This window comes from Eptatretus burgeri, chromosome 18 (genome assembly GCF_056783735.1).
Source record: "Eptatretus burgeri isolate ZD-2024b chromosome 18, Ebu_testis_v1, whole genome shotgun sequence".
NCBI lineage: Eukaryota > Metazoa > Chordata > Myxini > Myxiniformes > Myxinidae > Eptatretus > Eptatretus burgeri.
In genome coordinates, this window is record NC_140978.1 from 47,514,890 (window position 1) to 47,534,556 (window position 19,667).

Sequence of the window (19,667 nt, forward strand, 5' to 3'; positions counted from 1 at the left end):
TTCGGTCCTCTGGGCATTTTACGTTGAGTATTTCAGGTTATAATTGTGGGTGACGTCAGGTCAGCTGTCCAAACAATGGGTGATGGGCAGGTATACATACATACATACACCCATACATACATACACCCATACATACATACATGCATACTGTTACGGATCTGGAAACCACATACATTCAAACATACAGATGTCCCAAAAGTCAGTTATTCCGTTAAGTACATGTGAAGACAGGTCCCTTCCTTTTGTCTCGTGGGAGAAGCAAAGGTGTGCGTTGCGATATTTTTTTTTTTCAGTAGGTTATTAAATCTTTACATCCAACAACCATCCCATTCCCCATCATGATCCACCACCCACCCGCTGTCTACTCGCACCCTGACTTATCGAAGCAAGATCTTGCAGCCGTTGCTTGCCGCTTCCACAAACGTTCCTTTTCAACGTTGTAACTCTTGCTCGACGAGTGCCCGTTCGGGGAGGTCCATAAAAAGATGACACCATCCTCAGTCTTGAGGGGAGTTCTTTGGAGGAGTGAGTGAGTTGGTGTGTGTCATGTGTTCTGAGCTGGAGTCTGAGTTCACTTCACTTCAGAAGGAGTTCAGCTCTGCGTGGAGCATTCGAGGGCGTTCGTCGGAGGTTTATTGGAGACGGGGCATTCGTTGCTGGAGTCTGGGGCGTTCGTGGAAGTTTTGCTGGGTCCTGTCCGCGACCCTGACCCCCACCCTGGGACTCCGACTACTCCTCTCAAGTTCCTCCGCGGACACGAGCCCTACGCGTGTGACTGTGGGCCAGGCTGCACGGCCATTGGCAGGTGCCGCACCACGGAGCACCCCATCCCTCCAACGTGCAGGTACCCCCCCGCCGAACCGCTACCCCAGCTCTTCTCTCTCCCTGGCTGCAGGGGGTCCTAATAAAACACCTGGGTTTTATTTTTGTCTGCGTGTATGACGCCGTCTCTTAAGTAGAACTGCTTAAGTGTTTATTTCTGATCATTGTGAATTCTTTCTTATATATTCCGCGATATGTCTTGCTCTATGTCCTTATTGTAAATAAATTATTATTATAAAATATTCCCAGTTCGTTTTCGTCTTTTCCTTCATTGGTCCAGCATGGTTTGGATCCGAGTTTAACCGGGTTTTTTACCTGTTAATTTGCTCATCCAAACCGGCATGGCTTTGGCAGTTATGCTCCACTGCACCCGAACCGGAGTTGGTAGTCGGTAGTTGGAACTCTACCGCAGTCGGTTGAGTGACCTGGTTCGAGCAAGACATGCCAAGGGCGTGGTTTCCTGGTAGACGACACCGCGTGGTTAATTAAAGTAAATTGGTTCTTGACAAAAAGACCCTACGCTATGCGGTGGGGGTATTGACGGCCATGGTCGGTTAAGCAACCCGCCGAATCACGGAGTTATCCGAGAGGGACGGCCTACAATTCCAGAGTGTCCGGTTGGAATCGACGTAACTTTCCCCACCTCGTGGTCATTCTCGCCACCGGATCTCTGGCCCGCAACAATACACATACATACATACACATGCACACACATACATACATACACACATACACATACATACATACATACATACATACACGTACATACACATACATGCACACGTACATACACATAAGTACATCCACATACATACATACATATACTTACATGCATACACGTACATACATACATACATACATATGAGGCCCCACGAGGGGTGATGTAAGCGACATTTTTAATTATCTGATGATGACAGGCTCGGATGATAGGGTAAGGGTTAAAATAGTGCTATATGGCATTAACTCCAAAATGGCCGATGTGGCCCTTACATCACTCCTCCTCGCGGCGCCTCATATACATTCATACATGCGTACACACAGACATACATACAGACATACGTACCTACTATACATACATACATACATACATACATAGATACACATACATACATACGTACACACGTACATACATACATATGTACACACATACATACATAGATACACACATATACATACATAGATACACACATATACATACATAGATACACACATACATACATACGTACACATATACATACACACATACATACATACGTAAACATATACATACACACATACATACATACATACGTACACACATACATACACACATACATACATACGTTCACATATACATACATACATACATACGTACACACATACACATACATAAATACATAGATATACATACATGCATTCATCATCACATCCTCTTGCTCCATCATACATTGATACAGTTACACTTTTACACCATAATTTTTACACTTTTATAAAGGAGATATAGTTTTTAACTCACCTGGAACTCAGTTCGGGGGAGCTTATGGGTTGTCTGTCCATCTGTCCACAAATACTTGCAACTTCTTCTGTGAAACTACACATCCGATTTTGATGAAACTTTACCGCAACGTTCATCACCATGTAAGAACCAGTTTGTTTATGGCATTAAAAAAAATCGGGCGCTCGTGTGGTCTACGTGGGTTTCCTCCCAAAATTGGTGTTTGCTTTCTTCTCAGAAACTACACATGCAATTCAGATGAAATGACTACAACCTTCAACACCCATGATTTTCCAAAGTTTGTTCACAGCTTTAAAAATAATCACAGTCTGAGGTGATATAGGGGGGTGGCCCCCCAAAATATGTATTTCCTTTCTTCTCTGAAACCACATAGGCAATTTCAATTCGACTTGACCACAACCTTCATCACCTGCGATGTGCCAAACTTTGTTCATGGCATTAAAAAAACAAATCCAGCTCTTTGGGGGTTGCCCCAAAAGAAGTCTTTGCTTTCTTCTCAGAAACTACACATGAAATTCTGATGAAACTTGACCACAACCTTCATCAACCCTGATGTACCAAAGTTTGTTCACAGCATTAAAAAGAATCGGAGTCTTAAAGGAGTCTATGGGGGAGGAGGGGGGTGGTTGCCCCCCTAAAGAGGTATTTGCTTTCTTCTCAGAAACGACACACAATTCCGATGAACCTTAACGACAACCTTCGTTACCCGTGATGTACCAAATGAAACGGAAGACCAAGAAGGAACTCGAAGAAGTAAAGAGCAAAGATGAAGTCATCAGGAGGAACCTGGATCGGATTCGGGTTTCTGCCGCTGCTCCGCAACCCTCAAATCCATCCAGGTGCAGCTAAGTGAGCATTTCAGAAAAAAATTCTGCAAGAATTCACTTATCTTTGGAGAGATAGAAAATTAAAGAGGAATAGAGAGATGGATGAGAAGAAAAAGCATTATTTAGAATGAATAGAGAAAATTACAAAATTAAATAAATATGAATGTAAAAATAAGAGAGAGAAGTGTGAAAGGAACAGAGAACAAAGATGGTGGGAAACACCCGGACAGATAGAGTTCAGCAATTACTCCCCGGGCTCAAATGCAACAACATGTACAAGCTAAAGATTGTTCACACCATTCGAAAAAAATGGAGTCTCAGGGGGTCGACTGGGGTGGAGGTGGTGGTGGTGGGGTTGTCCACCAAAATATGCATTTGCTTTCTTCTCAGAAACTACACACACAATTCTGATGAAAGTGGCCACCACCTTCATCACCCATGGTGTAGCAAAGATTGTTCACCCCAATAAAAAAAATCGGGGCCTAAGGGGTTCTACAGAGGGTTGCCCCGCAAAATATCTACTTTCTTTCTTCTCTGAAACTACACACACAATTCCGATGAAACTTGAACACAACCTTCATCACCCTTTGATCTCGCAAAGATTGTTCACGACATAAAAAAATTATGGTCTAAGGGATTCTACGGGAGGTTTGTCCCCCAAAATATGTATTTGCTTTCTTCTCTGAAATCACACACACAAATTCGATGAAACTTGACCACCGTCTTCATCACCAGTGATGTACCAAGGTTTGTTCATGGTATTACAAAAAATCCAGAGGTATTTACTTTCTTCTCCATGATATATTTTGTGGGTCATCCATGCCTACCAGTGGTTCCCTGGTTATCTTATCCAGCCGCTACCAGGTTATGCGATGAGATTAAATTGTATAGTGGTCACTACAGTGAATTACTATAGTGTAATTGTGTGGACAGGCCCAGGGGTATTGCTCGATGTTTTATATCTCTACATTTATACATTTTTATAGAATTATTTAGACATTTTTATAAAGAAGCTCTTATTTTTTCTATTTATACAATTCCATTTTGTGGCATAATTTATACACCTTTAAAAAGAAGATTAAAAATTTTGGATTTTTCAACACAATTGGTTTCACATCGGTGAATGATATATTTTAATGAATGTTGTGATAGCTTTAGCCCGAAGAAAAGATTCTAATATTTATTAATCCATGACCTTTTTCAAACTACCGTACCACTACCATCGTTGATTTCAAAGTACTGTATTACCATGGTTAATGATTGCTGCACATGCTTGTTGTTGAAGTGATCGAGAGTTGGTGAGTGAGTGAGTTTGTCCATGTGCTGTTATTTTGTCCTTCGGTAAAAACTGCTGCCTCGGCAGATGCGTGAGATGAACAAAGTGCACACACGTCGCGTCGGCGTCAGCACAACACATGTACACATCTTGTGAGTGCCTGACTACAAACCATTTCCTGTTTTCTTGTTTTATTATAAGGTGTTGAAAGATGATCAAATTGTCCAGAACTTTGAACATATAATTGCTGAGTCGTGGAGTAAAATAATTTACTTCTGATTGAACTTGATTGAACTGAAACATACTAGTTACCAATTAAGGGATAAACCTGTGACATCTTCATGGATGATGGTGGAGGGTAGTTATGAAAGTAAACAATCAACCATGACAGTTTAATGAACAATATAAAAATGATCTTTTGAACTTTTTACATGTTTTCATGACGTAACAATGAACTTCGATTGAATAAATTTCCATGTGATTTGATATTAGAGCCATGTCAAAGTGAAGGGCAAATATTTAATCAGCTTTGGTGATTATAATCTTGTGGACATTCCTCAGATAACCCACTGTGTATCCAATGATTTATAACCTACCATTTAAATGTGTTAAACAATATCAGTTGTTGATGGTTAAGCAGTGGCCATTGCAACGACCATGAAAGAAAGCTGCTTTGTTGAAGAATGCTCACTTTTGTGATGCTTCTCAAGGACTCATATGAAACAGGCCATACAAGTTGTATGGACCTCTGGTAGCTTCTACCTGTTGCTGCGTTTGAGGCTGGGGAGTAACTGCTGAAATCTATCTGTCCAGGTTCTTCCCAACATCTTTGTTCTTTGTTCCTTGCATACTTTTCTAATTTTTACACAGTCTCTTTATTCATTGTAATTGTTGCTTTTTCTTCTCATTCAGCTCTTTTACTCTCCGTTCCTTTCTTTCCTGGTCTATCTCTCGAAGGAGAAGTGAATTGTTGCAGAATTTTTTTTTTTCTGAAAGGCTCACTTGGCTGTGCCTGGATGGGTTTGAGGGTTGTGGAGTCGTGGCTGAAAGCAGAATCTTATCCAGGTTCCTCCTGATTCCATCCTTCCTCTTTACTTCTTCAGGTTCCTTCTGATGACTTGAATGCAGTATTTGGTCTTCTGTTTGATTAAGACGTTGGAGTCATGAGTTTGAGCCCCTGTCAGTGTCGTTGAAATAACACCAGGTGGGTTAACTCAGCCTGTAATCCTTCTGAGGTTGGCAAAATGAGTACCAGCTTACTGGGGTAATAAACCATTCCTCGTATCCTGTGTCAGAGTGGCGACCCCATGTATTGTCATGTATTGTCCTCCTTAGCTAAACGAGGCTGCCTCGTGAGCCCAATGTGCTTCATGGCATGAAAACAATGGTTATGCGATGGGATTAAATTGTATAGTGGTCACTACAGTGAATTACTATGGTGTAATTGTGTGGACAAAATACTATCGAGACTCGAAACCAAAGTGTGAATTTTTTACAAGGGGTGATCAGTAAGTCCACATCTTAACATAAAAAGTCAATGAGTAACATTACTGGCTTAACCAGAAATCTTTTACAACAATTTTAACCTTTATATTATTTCTGTTCCAACAGATACTTAATGCTCAGCCTTGTAAGTTCGCTCAGTTTTTCTCATGAGATGTAACAGAGCTGAAGTGCTAATTTCGTAACTGCGGCCTGAGGCCTCCCCTCCCCCACCATCTGGGGCCTACCACCTCCCCACTCCTCCCCATGTGAACTACGTATTTGGACTTTATCTCCGTGTTTTCACTTCACAATGTCCACACATCCTCTCTCATTATTCCAGATTTAAACAGCTCTCAACTTCTGAAGTTACAACTCTAAAGGTCTTGCTTGGGCTCTGTGAAAATATATTTTAATTTGTTTTGCCTGAAACTTTGCATGCACACGAAGACAACGCCAAGGGAGTGCATGAGTGAAAATTGGGTGTTTGGGTTAATTAAAATACCCCTTTGGAAGATAATTAATGGCCTTATTTAATTATTCTTTATCAAGGCTCATCATTGGTGAGCCCTCTGTCAGCTAGCTGCTGGGGTCTTAATTCGCCGTTTTGTTCGGCCTATTCAAACATGCCTTCATTTGGAAACACTGTCTTCTCTCACGGATTAATTAAAGTATGTAATCATAATATCATGTCGGATTTCAGAATCGGATCTCGTGGACTAAATAAGTGTCGAAATCTGGGGTGAAATCTGAAAATGTAAACAAATTAGTGATTTTTTTTATTACTAAATGTATTGTTATGGATCTGGGGTTCAAGGCTTGCCACGAGGGTAAGCACTTGGGTCCCTCCCGAACGCTCGGTCATGAGGCTGCCGGGCACAGATAGCTCCACGTTCCAACAGGTTGCTAAGCAACCCACGACTATGTATGGAGAAGGGAACACAGCCTTGCTTACTTAAAGTAAATAGGTCTATCTGTTTAGTTATGTGGTGAACTGAATTTGTGATTGAATTTATGATGTAAAATGGCAATTAGCCTGAGCTAGTGCTTTTTTTTTTGTATACCTTGTCGAGGCTCGTGTGAGAGCGAACACACAATGCGCAGCAAGGGGGCCTGAGACAAGAGGAAAGGACAAAACAGTGGGGAACAGAGACGTGAAGAGATCTGTGGAAGGGAGAGGGATGGGGTGGGGAACATGGGGAATACAAGATGGACGTTAGAGGAACTTTCAGGAAAGAAAGCAGGAAATTTGAAGAAGGTGGGTTTGGGGTGGATTAATGGAGGTAGAAAAAGATCGAGGACTTGGATGGGCGACGATAAGAGGTGGTGGTGAACAGCTGTTTTGAGAACCTGGAGGGAAGAATGCAATTGAACGGAGTGAGGGAGTTTATTCCAAAGGTGGGAAAAAAGAGGCATGAAGGAGTGAAGGTGAGCAGTGATTCATGATTTTGGGAGTTTTACTAGAAGGGAGTTGTTGGCGGATCTTGAGCACCCTGAGGAAATGTGGTGGGGAAAAATCGCAGACAGAGCGGGGGGGGGGGAGTGGGGGCAAGACCAGAGAGGAGATGGTAGAAAACAGAAAGACCACCGACCTGCCTGCGGTGAGACATTGAGAGACCCAAAGACTCAGCCTCATTGCGGGAGATACCAATGATCCGAAATGGCTTGGTTTCTACAGCGTGAAGCCGAGAAAGGTGGGAGGCAGGAGCACCAGCCCAGAGGGGAGAGCAGTACTCCATCAGGCTATGGATGAAAGCTTTGCATGTAGTCAGGAGCTCAGGTGGGCCGAGGAAGGACTTTGCACGACGGAGGATTCCCAGTTGGCGACTGGCTTTGGAAACCAGGTTGGAAATGTGGCTTTCTCAGGAAATATCATGGCAGATAGTGAGACGCAGAAGCTTGAAAGAAAGGTCTTCTTCGAGAGGATTGTTGAGAAAGTAGGTGGGGGTGGGGGGGTTCCAAATGGTCCTTTCAGAGAGACAATGTGAGATTTGTCAGGATTGAAAGACATGTTCCACGTGTTGGACCAGTTTGTGATCTTACCCAGATCTGCAGTGAGTGAAGAAGCTGCTGCTTGCCGGTCTGAGGGATGACAGACAGTACGGCAGAGGGTGGAGTCATCAGCAAAGAGATAAAGAGGATTTTCCAGAGAGTCGGAGAGATCATTGATGAAAACCAGAAAAAGAACAGGGCCCAGAACGCTGCATTGAGGAACTCCAGCCTGGACAGTTGGAGGTGATGAGAGAACTCCATTTAGGGCCACAAGTTGGCTGTGACAGGAGAGGAAGTCTGTGAGCCATGAGTGGAGATGGCCTTGGATACCATAGGAAGAGAGTTTGGTGAGCAAGGCAGGGTGCCAGACCATTTCAAAAGCACACAATATGTCTTGGGATATGGCTCTGATTTCATGTTCGGCATTTAGGACCTCCATCCATTGTTGGGAGAGTAGAAGCAGCATATCCAGTTTTGAGTGACCTGGTCTTGATTCTTGATTTTGATCTGATCATCTTGATTGATGATCAGAAATCAAGCGATTGCAGAAGAGGAAGGATTTACTGTCTGAAGTGATGATGGATTCCAGAACCTTGCTGATGATTGGGAGAAGACTGATTGGTCTGTAGTTGCAGGGATCTGTTTTTGCACCTTTTTGTGCAGGGCAGTGATGTTTGCTGATTTCCAAGCAGATGGCAGATGATCTTGAGCAAATGAGAGGGTGAATAGAACAGAGAGAGGGTGAGCAAGAGCAGAGGAGCCGGTTTTTAGGATATATGGGCTGATACCATCTGGACCGGTTGCAGAATCTGAGTCGAGGTTTGACAGCAAGCTCTCCACTTTGTTAGAAGAAAATGACCCAGAGTCCAGGAACAGTTGGGTGTGACTGGGTAAGGTTAGGACAGAAAGCAATGGGTTTTGTACACAACATTTCGATGCAAACACCGAGTTTAGGCATTCAGCCTTTTCACGTGTGGTATCAGCAGTGTGGCCATTTGAGGTAATGGAGGGGAAGGAGGGGGAACATACAGCAGAAACAGATTGGATTTGATGCCACTCAGATTTGGAGGAGGGAGAGGTTTGAGAGTTCAGACTTGAGATGAGAAAGATGTTGTTTTCTGGCTCTCCTGAGGGTAGATACACACTTGTTCCGAGCTTTATGGAAGGAACTGAGATTGCCCTCAGTTGGGTTGGCTTTCCATGAGGCAAAGGCAAGTTGTTTCAGGACAACTGCCTCACCACAAGCTTCAGTGAACCAAGGGCGGGAGGAAGGGGAGGACAACTGAAGATGAGACAGGATAAATCTGTGCATGAGGGAGAGCAATTTTCTTTGAAAGAATTCCCAGCATGACATGAGTTGATGTTTGAGAAAGTAGTGAAGGGAGACCAGTCTATAAGTTTGATGGCTGCTTGGAGACCCTGCTTGAGTGAAATGTCGGACTCGACGGCGGTGAGGTGGTTCTCTCATAATAGCCAGAGAGAGGTCCACTTTGACAAGGACGTGATCAGAAGAACCGATTGGAGCGCAGGAAGAACAGCAGATATTTTCAAGGAAATTTGTCAAAATCAGATCCAGAAGAGATGGAGTACCATTGCTTGAGATCCGGGTAGGGAAGTTGACCGATTGAGTCAGTCCCAATGAGTCGCAGAAAGCTTTTGCTGAAGTGCAATGACAGTGTGAGAGGTACCCACACCTAGCCAACTGGCATGATGACAATTGAAGTCGCCACATATGAGGAAGAGAGAGTTTGGATGAGAGGATAGAAGTTGGTTCATGTTTTCGGATAGTGAGTTGTAAATGGAGACACCACTGTTTGGTTGACGGTACAACACACATACAAACATGAGGTGGGAGTGGAGGGGAATCCGTAGGCAGAGGTATTCCTGGGGGTGTGGGGTGGTGAGTGCAGTGCATGGGAGAGTGAGGAATCGAGTCTTTGATGAAGAGAGCAACTCCTCCACTAGGATGAGGCTCAAGTCTGTCATTCCGGAGGAGGGAGTAACCAGGGAGAGATACTTGGGAGTCAGAGATGTCTTGAGGGAGGAAAGTTTCTGTTCTACAGATTGTGTCTGGTTTGTCAGTGGCAACTTGTATGGAAAGATCTGTAAAGTTTGAGTAAAGGTCCTGGATATTTGAAGTCCACACTGTTAATGAAGAGGGAGGAGGGAGGGGCACAGGGAGGGTTGGACAAGGAAGGAGGGGGGAGGTGAGGAGAGTTGTTGAAAGAGTGTGGGGGGTGGCAGAATAGCTTTGGGAGGGTGCCGGATGAGGAGGAGAAAAGGCTCTGTGGTGCTGGGGGAGAGGCGGGGGCAAGAGAGGGGGCAGAAGGCAATTGAGGATGTGAGGAGGTGGAGTGATGAGATGGAGGTGAGAGGGCAGGGGAAGGAGGCAGCTTTGTGGATGTGAGGGGGGGAAACTTTGAGAAGGTTGAGTGAGGGGGGGAGGGTGAGTGGGGAAGAGGACATTTGAGAGAGGAAGGTGATGGGGGAGTTTTTGAGAAAGGTGGAAGGGAGGCTTGGAGGGAGCAGAGTGTGATGGTTGCTTTGTGAGGGAGGGGTGAGTTGGCAATGAAGTTGGAAAAAAAGAATGGTTGATGGATGGAAAGTGAACATTCATAGCAAACAGAGGTTTTCATTTTTTTAGGTCAGAGATGCGTTTAAAGACATTTCTTGATGGATGCAATAAAGGCGATGCAAAACACAGCTGCCGATGAAGTTGGCCGGCCTTTCCTTGCAGTGGAGGGAGTGCGGTGGTGCTGGCCACTCGGAAGGCGGGCTCGGACCTACCCTACGGTCTCCCTCCCAACCTATCGCCTTTGCCTGTCACTGTCTATACCCACTCCCTTAATTTGTCAAACCCCAATTTAGCCCCAACTTTTTTTTTGTTGTTATTGTTTTTATTTTTACTTCCCCACTATAAATCGTCCCCTAACCCCCTTTATCGTCCTTGTTCGGCTAACCTATCCTGTCACCTAGTCTACTTCCAACCCCTACGTTCCCTTCCCGGAGGGGAACAAGGGAGAGCTAGCGTCCTGTGTCGAGGCCCAACGAAGCCTCAGGATGGCCTCCCCAGAGTTCAGCGATCTATAACACAAAGTGGGTCCAGCGGCCCACAACGAGAGCGAGGGGATGGATGGTGCGGAGGGGTGCACTTCCTATCTACCCTAACCATTTAACTGTTAAACTACCCCGGGGCTTTCAACAAGCGCCTCTCGCTTAAACTATTGGTTCTAACAACCCAGATTCCCGTCGCCTGTGTTGGTGTCCTCACAATTTCGGGCCTCGCCCCCCAATTTTCTCTCCGTGCCCTCACACGGTCTCATGGCTGGGACGCGTGGCTCCCCTTGGCAGGCACGACCCTCTGCCGAATCTCCAGCTATGGCACCCCCGGGCACTACACTGCCTCCGAGCCTACCAGCTCCCTAACACCGGGGAGTGCCCCCCATGGCACCTCCCCTGAAACGCACACGTGGCAGGCTGGCTTCCCGGGCCCCTTTCCGAGGGTCACCCGTGCCCACAACACTGCCCACGCGGCTAATGGCGCCCCGGGCCCCCGCACCAAGCAGACGCACCCGTGCCCACTACGCTATCCCGGCCCCCCATGGGCCCTTGGCCTACTACGGCCGACTAGCCTGGTGCCCGGGGTGCCCACATAGCGATACTCACCTTTTGCAGCCACGCTCCCAGCCCATCAACAGGGCTCCTGCACCCCTCCAAACGGGTTTCGAGCCTACACTCCCACCAACAGCAAAACGACCTCCATTTTGTCAATTTAACTAACCCCCTAACTCAGTCTACACTGACCCCGGGGTCCCTTGGGCGGGAGTCACTCCTCACCCCAATCACTCATCGCACCATGCATTCCCCATTCGCTCCACACACACAGACCCGCTGGCCTCACTCACTCATCATGTCACAACACAACTCACCAACTCTTCAACACACACACCGCTGAAATCTGCCATCCTGCTCACTAAATCCCCTGACTAACTCATGCTCCCATGTCGTCCCTTACACTACAGCACGTTCCATTTAACACTACGTAGCTAAACTACGTCCCCTCTACACATTCACAAGTCTGTCACTGTCCTAAAAAAAATCATTTTATTTCCCATCCTAAATCTGGCTACAATCCCTCTAACTTATCCATTCCACGGGCCCCATGAGGACTTACCCCTGCCCCATGGAGCCGGTCTAACTAAGCTAACCCTTCCCCCTAACTAGTGTCATCCTGTGCCCAGGTAAGGGGGTCTTCTACCCCTTGCCCGGGGAATCCTGTTCACCCGAAAGTGAGGCTTGTTTTTTTTTGTTTTTTTTCCACATGCGCAGCACCAGCGCGGCAACTCGCAAACCTGCGCACCAGCTCAGCAATTCACAGCTCGCGCACTTTGCACCTGCCCGTGACGTCAAGCAGCTGCACGTGTACCTCGTCCCTCCTTGGACGGTACCATCCGGCAGGGATACCCCTCCTGCCGGATTCCACCCCCACGTGCAGCCATGACGTCACCGTGCGCATAAAAAAACACAAGCCCCACGTCTCGAGGGGTTCCCCACGCGAACACATGTGCTTTGCCCGTTGGAGCTTAACACACACGCCCGCGTGGAGAACCCATCCGGTCCAAATCCGAAATCCTGCCTAAACTTTGTCCGTCCGCGGGATCGGCAAATCCACCGCTGGCGTTTCCGGACTGGGACTTCACTCTCGCAAGCGAGCACGTGGGGGCCTCGTGTGTTGCACAGCACGGACCTCGCGCTCGCTGCTGGGTGAACCCGGCGAGGTGCGAAAAACATCTACAGCCGCTACCCGACTTTCGTTCCTCTGTCGCCGTCGTCGTCTCCATTCCACCCATGCACACCTGCGTGTTACGACGCTCACACACCACTCCATTGCACTCACATTCACACCGGGAGATGCGGCTGCATGCTCACACATGCCCACCGTCATCTCCCTCACATACCGCTCTCTCACACACACGGTCTCCCTTGCACTCGGTCGTTCACTCCCGCATGCTACCTCCCTCGCACACGTGGCTCCACGCACTCGCGGCCTTCCACTCACTCGTGCAATTTCCCTCACACAAACCACACCACTCACACACGCGGGGGCACTCGCCCGCGGTGCCTCATCCACACATGGCGTGCTGGGAAGCACGCACTCCGGCACACTTACCACCACACCACTCACACACGGGGTCGCTTCCACACATGGGGGCGCACTCACACCTTGCACCACACACACCGGGACAACCACACTGGAGATTCGTGTCCCCACAAGGGTCTCCGGGGCCTCTATACCCCCCAAGCTTTCCGTGCACCTGTCCACAGCACCCGTCCCCTCAACCTCGCAAAGCACGACCGAACCCACCTGGTCGTGACTCGCTTCAAGGGGGCATACTCCCTCCCCTCGTTCCTGGAGGAGGCTATCCCGCTGCTCGCACCGGGTCCCCACACGTTCCGCGAGCTCACCCCCATTATCCTCCACTACCTCCGTGTGTGTGTGCGGCTCTTACCCCGTCCAATTCAACGTGTAGTCCTCCCTCTATCGTTCCCATCTCCAGTGTCTCTGTACATTTATTAGTTTCTGTTGTCCCCTCGTGTCTATTAGTCTCTGCTTCTTTCTGGCGTCTTTCCCTTATCTTTATGTAGGTCAACCTTGCTTTCTCCTTAAGTCGCTCCCGTCCTTCCCTCTGTTTCACTCCTTGCTCTTTCACGATCTCCGCGTACCTCATCCTTGCTTTCCGTCTTAATTGTTCTTTTCTCTCCCTCCCAATTACTTTCACCTCGTCTCTTGTCTCTCGTGTCTCTATACATTTTCTCTCCTTGTTCCTTATTTCTGTCTCTTCCTGGTTCCTTTTTCCTTCCCATCTGAGTTGTTCTTTCTCTCTGAGCCCCATTAGCTGTTCGTTCTCCCTCCGGAGCTCCTCAATCTCCGTTGACTCCACTCTCACTCTCCGTTTTAGTTGTTCAATTTCACACTCATATAGTTGTTGTTTTCTCTCCCACTGTTCCTCCTGCTCTTTGTTTTCCAATCTCATTGTTTCTTTCAATTGGCTCATTTCCTTCCTGTTTCATTCGCTGTTCTCTCACTACTCTTCCTCGTTTCCTCTCCTGTCCTTCCTTCTCCAGTTTCATGGTTTTCTTCATTTGGTTAATCTCCTTTTTGTGTTTCATTTGCTGCTGTGTCATTGCTCTTCCTCGTTTCCTTTCCTGTCCTTCCTTCTCCAGTTTCATGCTTTTCTTCATTTGGTTAATCTCCTTTTTGTGTTTCATTTGCTGCTGTGTCATTGCTCTTCCTAGTTTCCTCTCCTATCCTTCCTTCTCCAGTTTCATGGTTTTCTTCATTTGGTTCATCTCCATTTTGTGTTTCATTCGATGTTCTTTGTCTATCTCCTCGTACTCCAGCCTCGCCTTTTCTTTCAATTGGTCAACCTCAGATTCATGTTCTTTTTGTTTTCTATTCCATTGTTCCTCTCGTTCTTCCCTCTCCAATCTCCTTGTGTCCTTCAATCTCCTGATTTCTCCTTCCTGCTTCATTCCTTGCTCCTTCAACTTCTCCTCGTATTCCAACCTATTTTTTTCCTTTTGTCGTTCAGTTACAAATTCATACTCTTTCAGTTTTTTATTCCACAGTCTCTCTTGTTCCTCGTTCTGCAATCTCATTGTTTCCTTTAATTGACGGATTTCTTTCTCCTGTCTCATTCCTTGTTCTTTGTATTTCCTATTCCACTGTCTTCCTTGTTCCTCATTCTGCAATCTCGTTATTTCTTTCAGTTGGCTGACTTCCTTCTCCTGTCTGATTCGTTCTTCCATCATTACTCTTTCTTGCATCTCATTCTTTAATCTGGCCTTCGCTTCCAGCTGTTCGATCTGTACAGTGTGGTTCCTTAACGTTTCATTCTCTGTTGTCGTTCTTTCCTCTCTCACCATCCTCAACTCGTTTTGTAATTCTGTCTCTTTGTTTTGGTGTTTCTGTAACTCAGAAACTTTTTTTTCCAATTCCTTTCTCATCTCCGCACACTCCGACTTTGCTTTGGCTTCTAATTGTTCAATCTGCTCAGTGTGGTTCCTTAACGTTTCATTCTCTGCTGTCGTTCTTTCTTCTCTCACCATCCTCAACTCGTTTTGTAATTCCCTCTCTTTATTTTGGTGTTTCTGTAACTCAGAAGCTTTCTTTTCCAATTCCTTTCTCATCTCCGCACACTCCGACTTTGCTTTGGCTTCTAATTGTTCAATCTGCTCAGTGTGGTTCCTTAATGTTTCATTCTCTGCTGTCGTTCTTTCTTCTCTCACCATCCTCAACTCGTTTTGTAATTCCCTCTCTTTATTTTGGTGTTTCTGTAACTCAGAAGCTTTCTTTTCCAATTCCTTTCTCATCTCCGCACACTCCGACTTTGCTTTGGCTTCTAATTGTTCAATCTGCTCAGTGTGGTTCCTTAATGTTTCATTCTCTGCTGTCGTTCTTTCTTCTCTCACCATCCTCAACTCGTTTTGTAATTCTGTCTCTTTGTTTTGGTGTTTCTGTAACTCAGAAACTTTCTTTTCCAATTCCTTTCTCATCTCCGCACACTCCGACTTTGCTTTGGCTTCTAATTGTTCAATCTGCTCAGTGTGGTTCCTTAATGTTTCATTCTCTGCTGTCGTTCTTTCTTCTCTCACCATCCTCAACTCGTTTTGTAATTCCCTCTCTTTATTTTGGTGTTTCTGTAACTCAGAAGCTTTCTTTTCCAATTCCTTTCTCAATTTGCATGCTTCTTCACTCATTTCATCTCTTCTTTCCACCGCTTCCCTCCTCAATTCGTCCCTTTTTTTACTGTATTCATTTAGTTTTTTTCTGCCATTCCTTTCCCATTCTTATCTCCCCTATCCAGGATTTCTCTTTTAAACTGGCTTGCCCTTACCTCTCGCTTCAGTAGTTCCAATTCCCCATCTTGTTCGCGTTTTTCCTTTTCGAGCTTTGTTTTCCTTTCTCCTTCCTCCCTCAATTCTCTCTGCAGTTCTTTGAACTGTTCTGACTTTTCCAGCAATTCCTCTGTCCTTTCCTCCAGCTGTCTCTCTCCTCTTTTTATCTTCCATTCTAGGCTTTCTCTTTCCTGATTGCCTGTTCTTATCTCTTCCTTCAATTGTTCCAACTCCCCATCGTGTTCACATTTTTTCTCTTCCAACTGTATTTCCCTCACTCTCTCCTCCAGTTCTTTGAACCGCCTTGCTTCCTCCAATAATTTTTCCATTAATTGTTTTACTTCCAAGTCGTGCTCCTTTTGTTTCTTTTCGAGCTCGGTTTTCCATTCTTCCTCCCATTGTTTCCTTTCCTGGGAGATACCAATCTGCTGTTCCTCTATTCTTTTGTTCAGTTTGCTCTTCGCATATTCCAACTGACGGGTATAAAACACTACCAAATTCTTTTTCCCACATAATTTGTCGACTCTATTGGCCAAGTCATGTTTTTGCCACCGAATTCGTTCCAGTAAATCGTCCAATCGCTGTGTCCCACCGTACACGTAATTTTTCTGAAGCGCGTCTGCGTGCCGTTGTGACTCGTCCACTCCACTTTGCACCACCTTGATATATTCTTCATAACGCTTCACCTTTTGCAAGACATCCCCCAATTGTGCCTGAAGCCTGCCAGTGCTCGCATAGTCATCCTGCCACGCCTGCCATGGCACATGCCGTGACCATGTGCCTTGAACCGGTGACTGGGAGCTCACGCCTCGTGCTGTGCCATTAATATCAACCCACTCCGTGCTGCGCTGAGGTGCGATCGCGCTGCCATTGTGCGACTCCGTTTGCCAGCAAAGTTCGTGCTCAAGCCGCTCCCACTGACCACAGTTAGTGGTGGGGTTATAATTATAAAAAGAACCGACCTGGGCCATGGATCCTGCATGACGACACATACCTAATACCCCCGGCTCCCGCTCGCCTTGAGACGCCATCTTATTTCTCGTAAAGGGTTAATTTAAATCGCTCGTAATTTGGAGGGAATCGGGGGTCGCTCCTCTCACCCCTGGACTGATTCCCGTGAATTTAGCTGGAGATAGGAGAGCCCGTTTTCCCGTTCTCCGATATCAGTGCCGCGAGGAGGGGGATGAGTTTGTATCCCACTCCTGACACCAGTGTTGCGGATTCGCGCCCGCTGGCGTGCGAACGGCCACATAACTCGAATCGCGGCACGTCGCCCACCGGACGGACAATTCCGTCGTGACCCTCTCGGACTAACGCCGGGAACTAGTCACGGGTGGGCCTTTCGGCCTCACCACGATCGTGCCAATCGGCCCCCCGCGTGGGATAGGGTTGTTCGCCAAATTCGACCTTCCTAAGTACCCACACAGAGGGTAGACCGGGCGATCGCACCTCGCCGCAGGTCGACTTCGGACACAGGCCACTTTAAGCGACCCGTTCCGTACTATCGGGATAACCGAGCGGTGTTATCGTCAACCTCGACGGTTCCGATTAATTATTGGGCGTATTTAGCCCACGACCAACCCTTTACGTGAAGTAAGATGGAGATTCAATTAAAGAAAAGACGAAGCGAAACGGGAAAAACAGTTCAACATAAGGCACATTTATTCCGCGGCAAACGGAAAGCACACATATACAATTACAACAATTATGCTCCAAAAGCAAATGTAAAAGAAACACAACAATTATGCACAAAAAGCAAATGCAACAAAAGAGACACAATTCAGATCTACTACGCGAGCACACGGCAACACTTACACAGTTTTACTTTACAGACGGCGCCGACAACACATATACTCCAAAGCAAAAGAAAAAGGGGCCACCCTCAACTACAAGGGGGGCAGACGGGCCTGGGGCCGAGACCGCGTCGAGCCCACCCGTCTGGTGATGAGCCGCAAAATGGCGGCGGTGCCCTGACTCCGCGCTCCTCCGCGGGCCTCGCTGGCACTGCCTGGAATGGGGTGGGAACGGGGCCCCCCCTTTTCGCACTATCTCAGCGCGGGGGGAAACAGGGGGGGGTTGTTGATGCTCTGGGGAAAGAGGATAGCTGGCTTGCTTGGGTCCCGCGACGAGCGACTCCACTGCGCCCTCGACTGCGTTCCCGGCTTCTCCTCTCTGCAACTCCCCAACAGACTCCGAACCCCGACAGACCGACTCTCCTCCAGACCCGTCTTGACTGCCGCCACCACACCTCTCCAACTCGAGCCCGAAACAGAAACTCTCTCGCTGCCGCTGCCGCTGCCGCTGCCGCTGCCACTGCCACTGCCACTGCCACACCTCTCCAACTCGCCCGAAATAGAAACTCTCAACTGACTCAATTCGCCCCACGCTCGGCGCTTTATAGTGCGACAGGAGAAACCATATGCAGATTTTTGGATCAGGATCGGCTCGGGGGCGGAGCCACGCTCGCCCATTGGACGGAGGAAAAGTGGGCGTGAATCATTCCTGATCCGCGAATCTGCATATATCGATTCAACTCCGACACGCCTGGAGGCGGGGCCAAATCGCCCCCACGCTTAATGATTGGACAGATCGGAAGTGGGCGTGAATCATTCCTGATCCGACTTCCCCGAAAAGGCCGCTTTTTGCACCCGCTGCTCGGCGCGCGCCCTGTACGAGTCCAGGATCGGTGCCCACAAGCGGTGCGGGAAAGGCCGCAGAAGGAGAGGTGAAGGTGGTGGAGGGTTTATTGTGGTGGTCCCTGGCCACGGTGACGCTTGGAATGGCGGTGATGCGATGATTGCGAGAGCGAGTTGTGACGGTAAAGGTCGTGGCTGTTGGCGTTGTTGTTGTGAAGCGGCGTTGCGGTTGGTGGTTGTTGTGTGATGGCGGTTGAGACGTGGTTGGCTCAAAATAAAAATAGAACAGAAAAACGGCTATCTTAAAGGGTCGCAGCCCGAATGAATGACATTTATTCCCTCTAAACAACGGGTTTGGGGCTAACTACACATGTACTTACAGAGATATCTCACCTACGGGACCTGAATGGTGGTTTGCGAATTTCCTCAACCACAACAATATTTTTCCTTGTTCATTTATTTCAGCATTTTGGCTAAATGTTAATGAATAGCAAGCCAATGGAAGCAGTACCTTCACTTTAGAATAAGCCCATGTATGTCGAGTGCAGCCATACCTGGCTTGCATGTATGTGGAATCATACCTATCCCAGCTGGCTGGTTTGAACGAACAATTCAACGAGCAGGCATTTTCGAAAGTAAGGCTAAAACTCATAAAAACTTCCGTGAAACAATCACAGGAATTAAGACGATCGGTGAGATAGCGAACAAATGTGCACAATGCATTTGTACGTACTTTATACGGCGCGTGACGTCTCATCAATCGACTCTGAGCGAGTCGCGTTCTGGAGATGACGTCAACGGTCACGTGACCTGCGGTTCGCTGAACTCCATTTTTTTGAGGGGCGGGGAATAGCAAGTTGTGAAAAGCACTACAAATGTTGGAAATATTGGTCTAATTATCCCATTGTTGATTTAAAAAAAGAAACATGGGTGATTTCTTCACTAGAAAGGTCAAGTTAATACATAAATAACCAGAAACTTTTGAATTACATGGGACCTTTAAGCCCATGGTCGCCTTCTCAAATTATACACCACCGGAACCACTGCCGCCACTTTCGACACAACCCGTCTTTCCAGCGCTGTCGCTTTGAGTTCAGTGATGTTGCACCCTGACCACTCTCGGATGTTATCAACCCAAAGCATCTTTGGTCGATCTACCAAACGACGACATCCATCCAGAAAACCATCCACAACAGCTGCTGCCACTTCACCATACTGAATCACATGGCCCAGCCATG

At 47.0% G+C, this 19,667-nt stretch overlaps 1 long non-coding RNA gene across 1 annotated transcript in view; it reads right to left on the bottom strand.

The window, feature by feature from the left end:
- The window catches only part of LOC147009048 (uncharacterized), an 87,186-nt gene that overhangs the window by 49,061 nt on the left and 18,458 nt on the right, over positions 1-19,667 (bottom strand). The gene's annotated exons all lie outside the window — the stretch shown is intronic.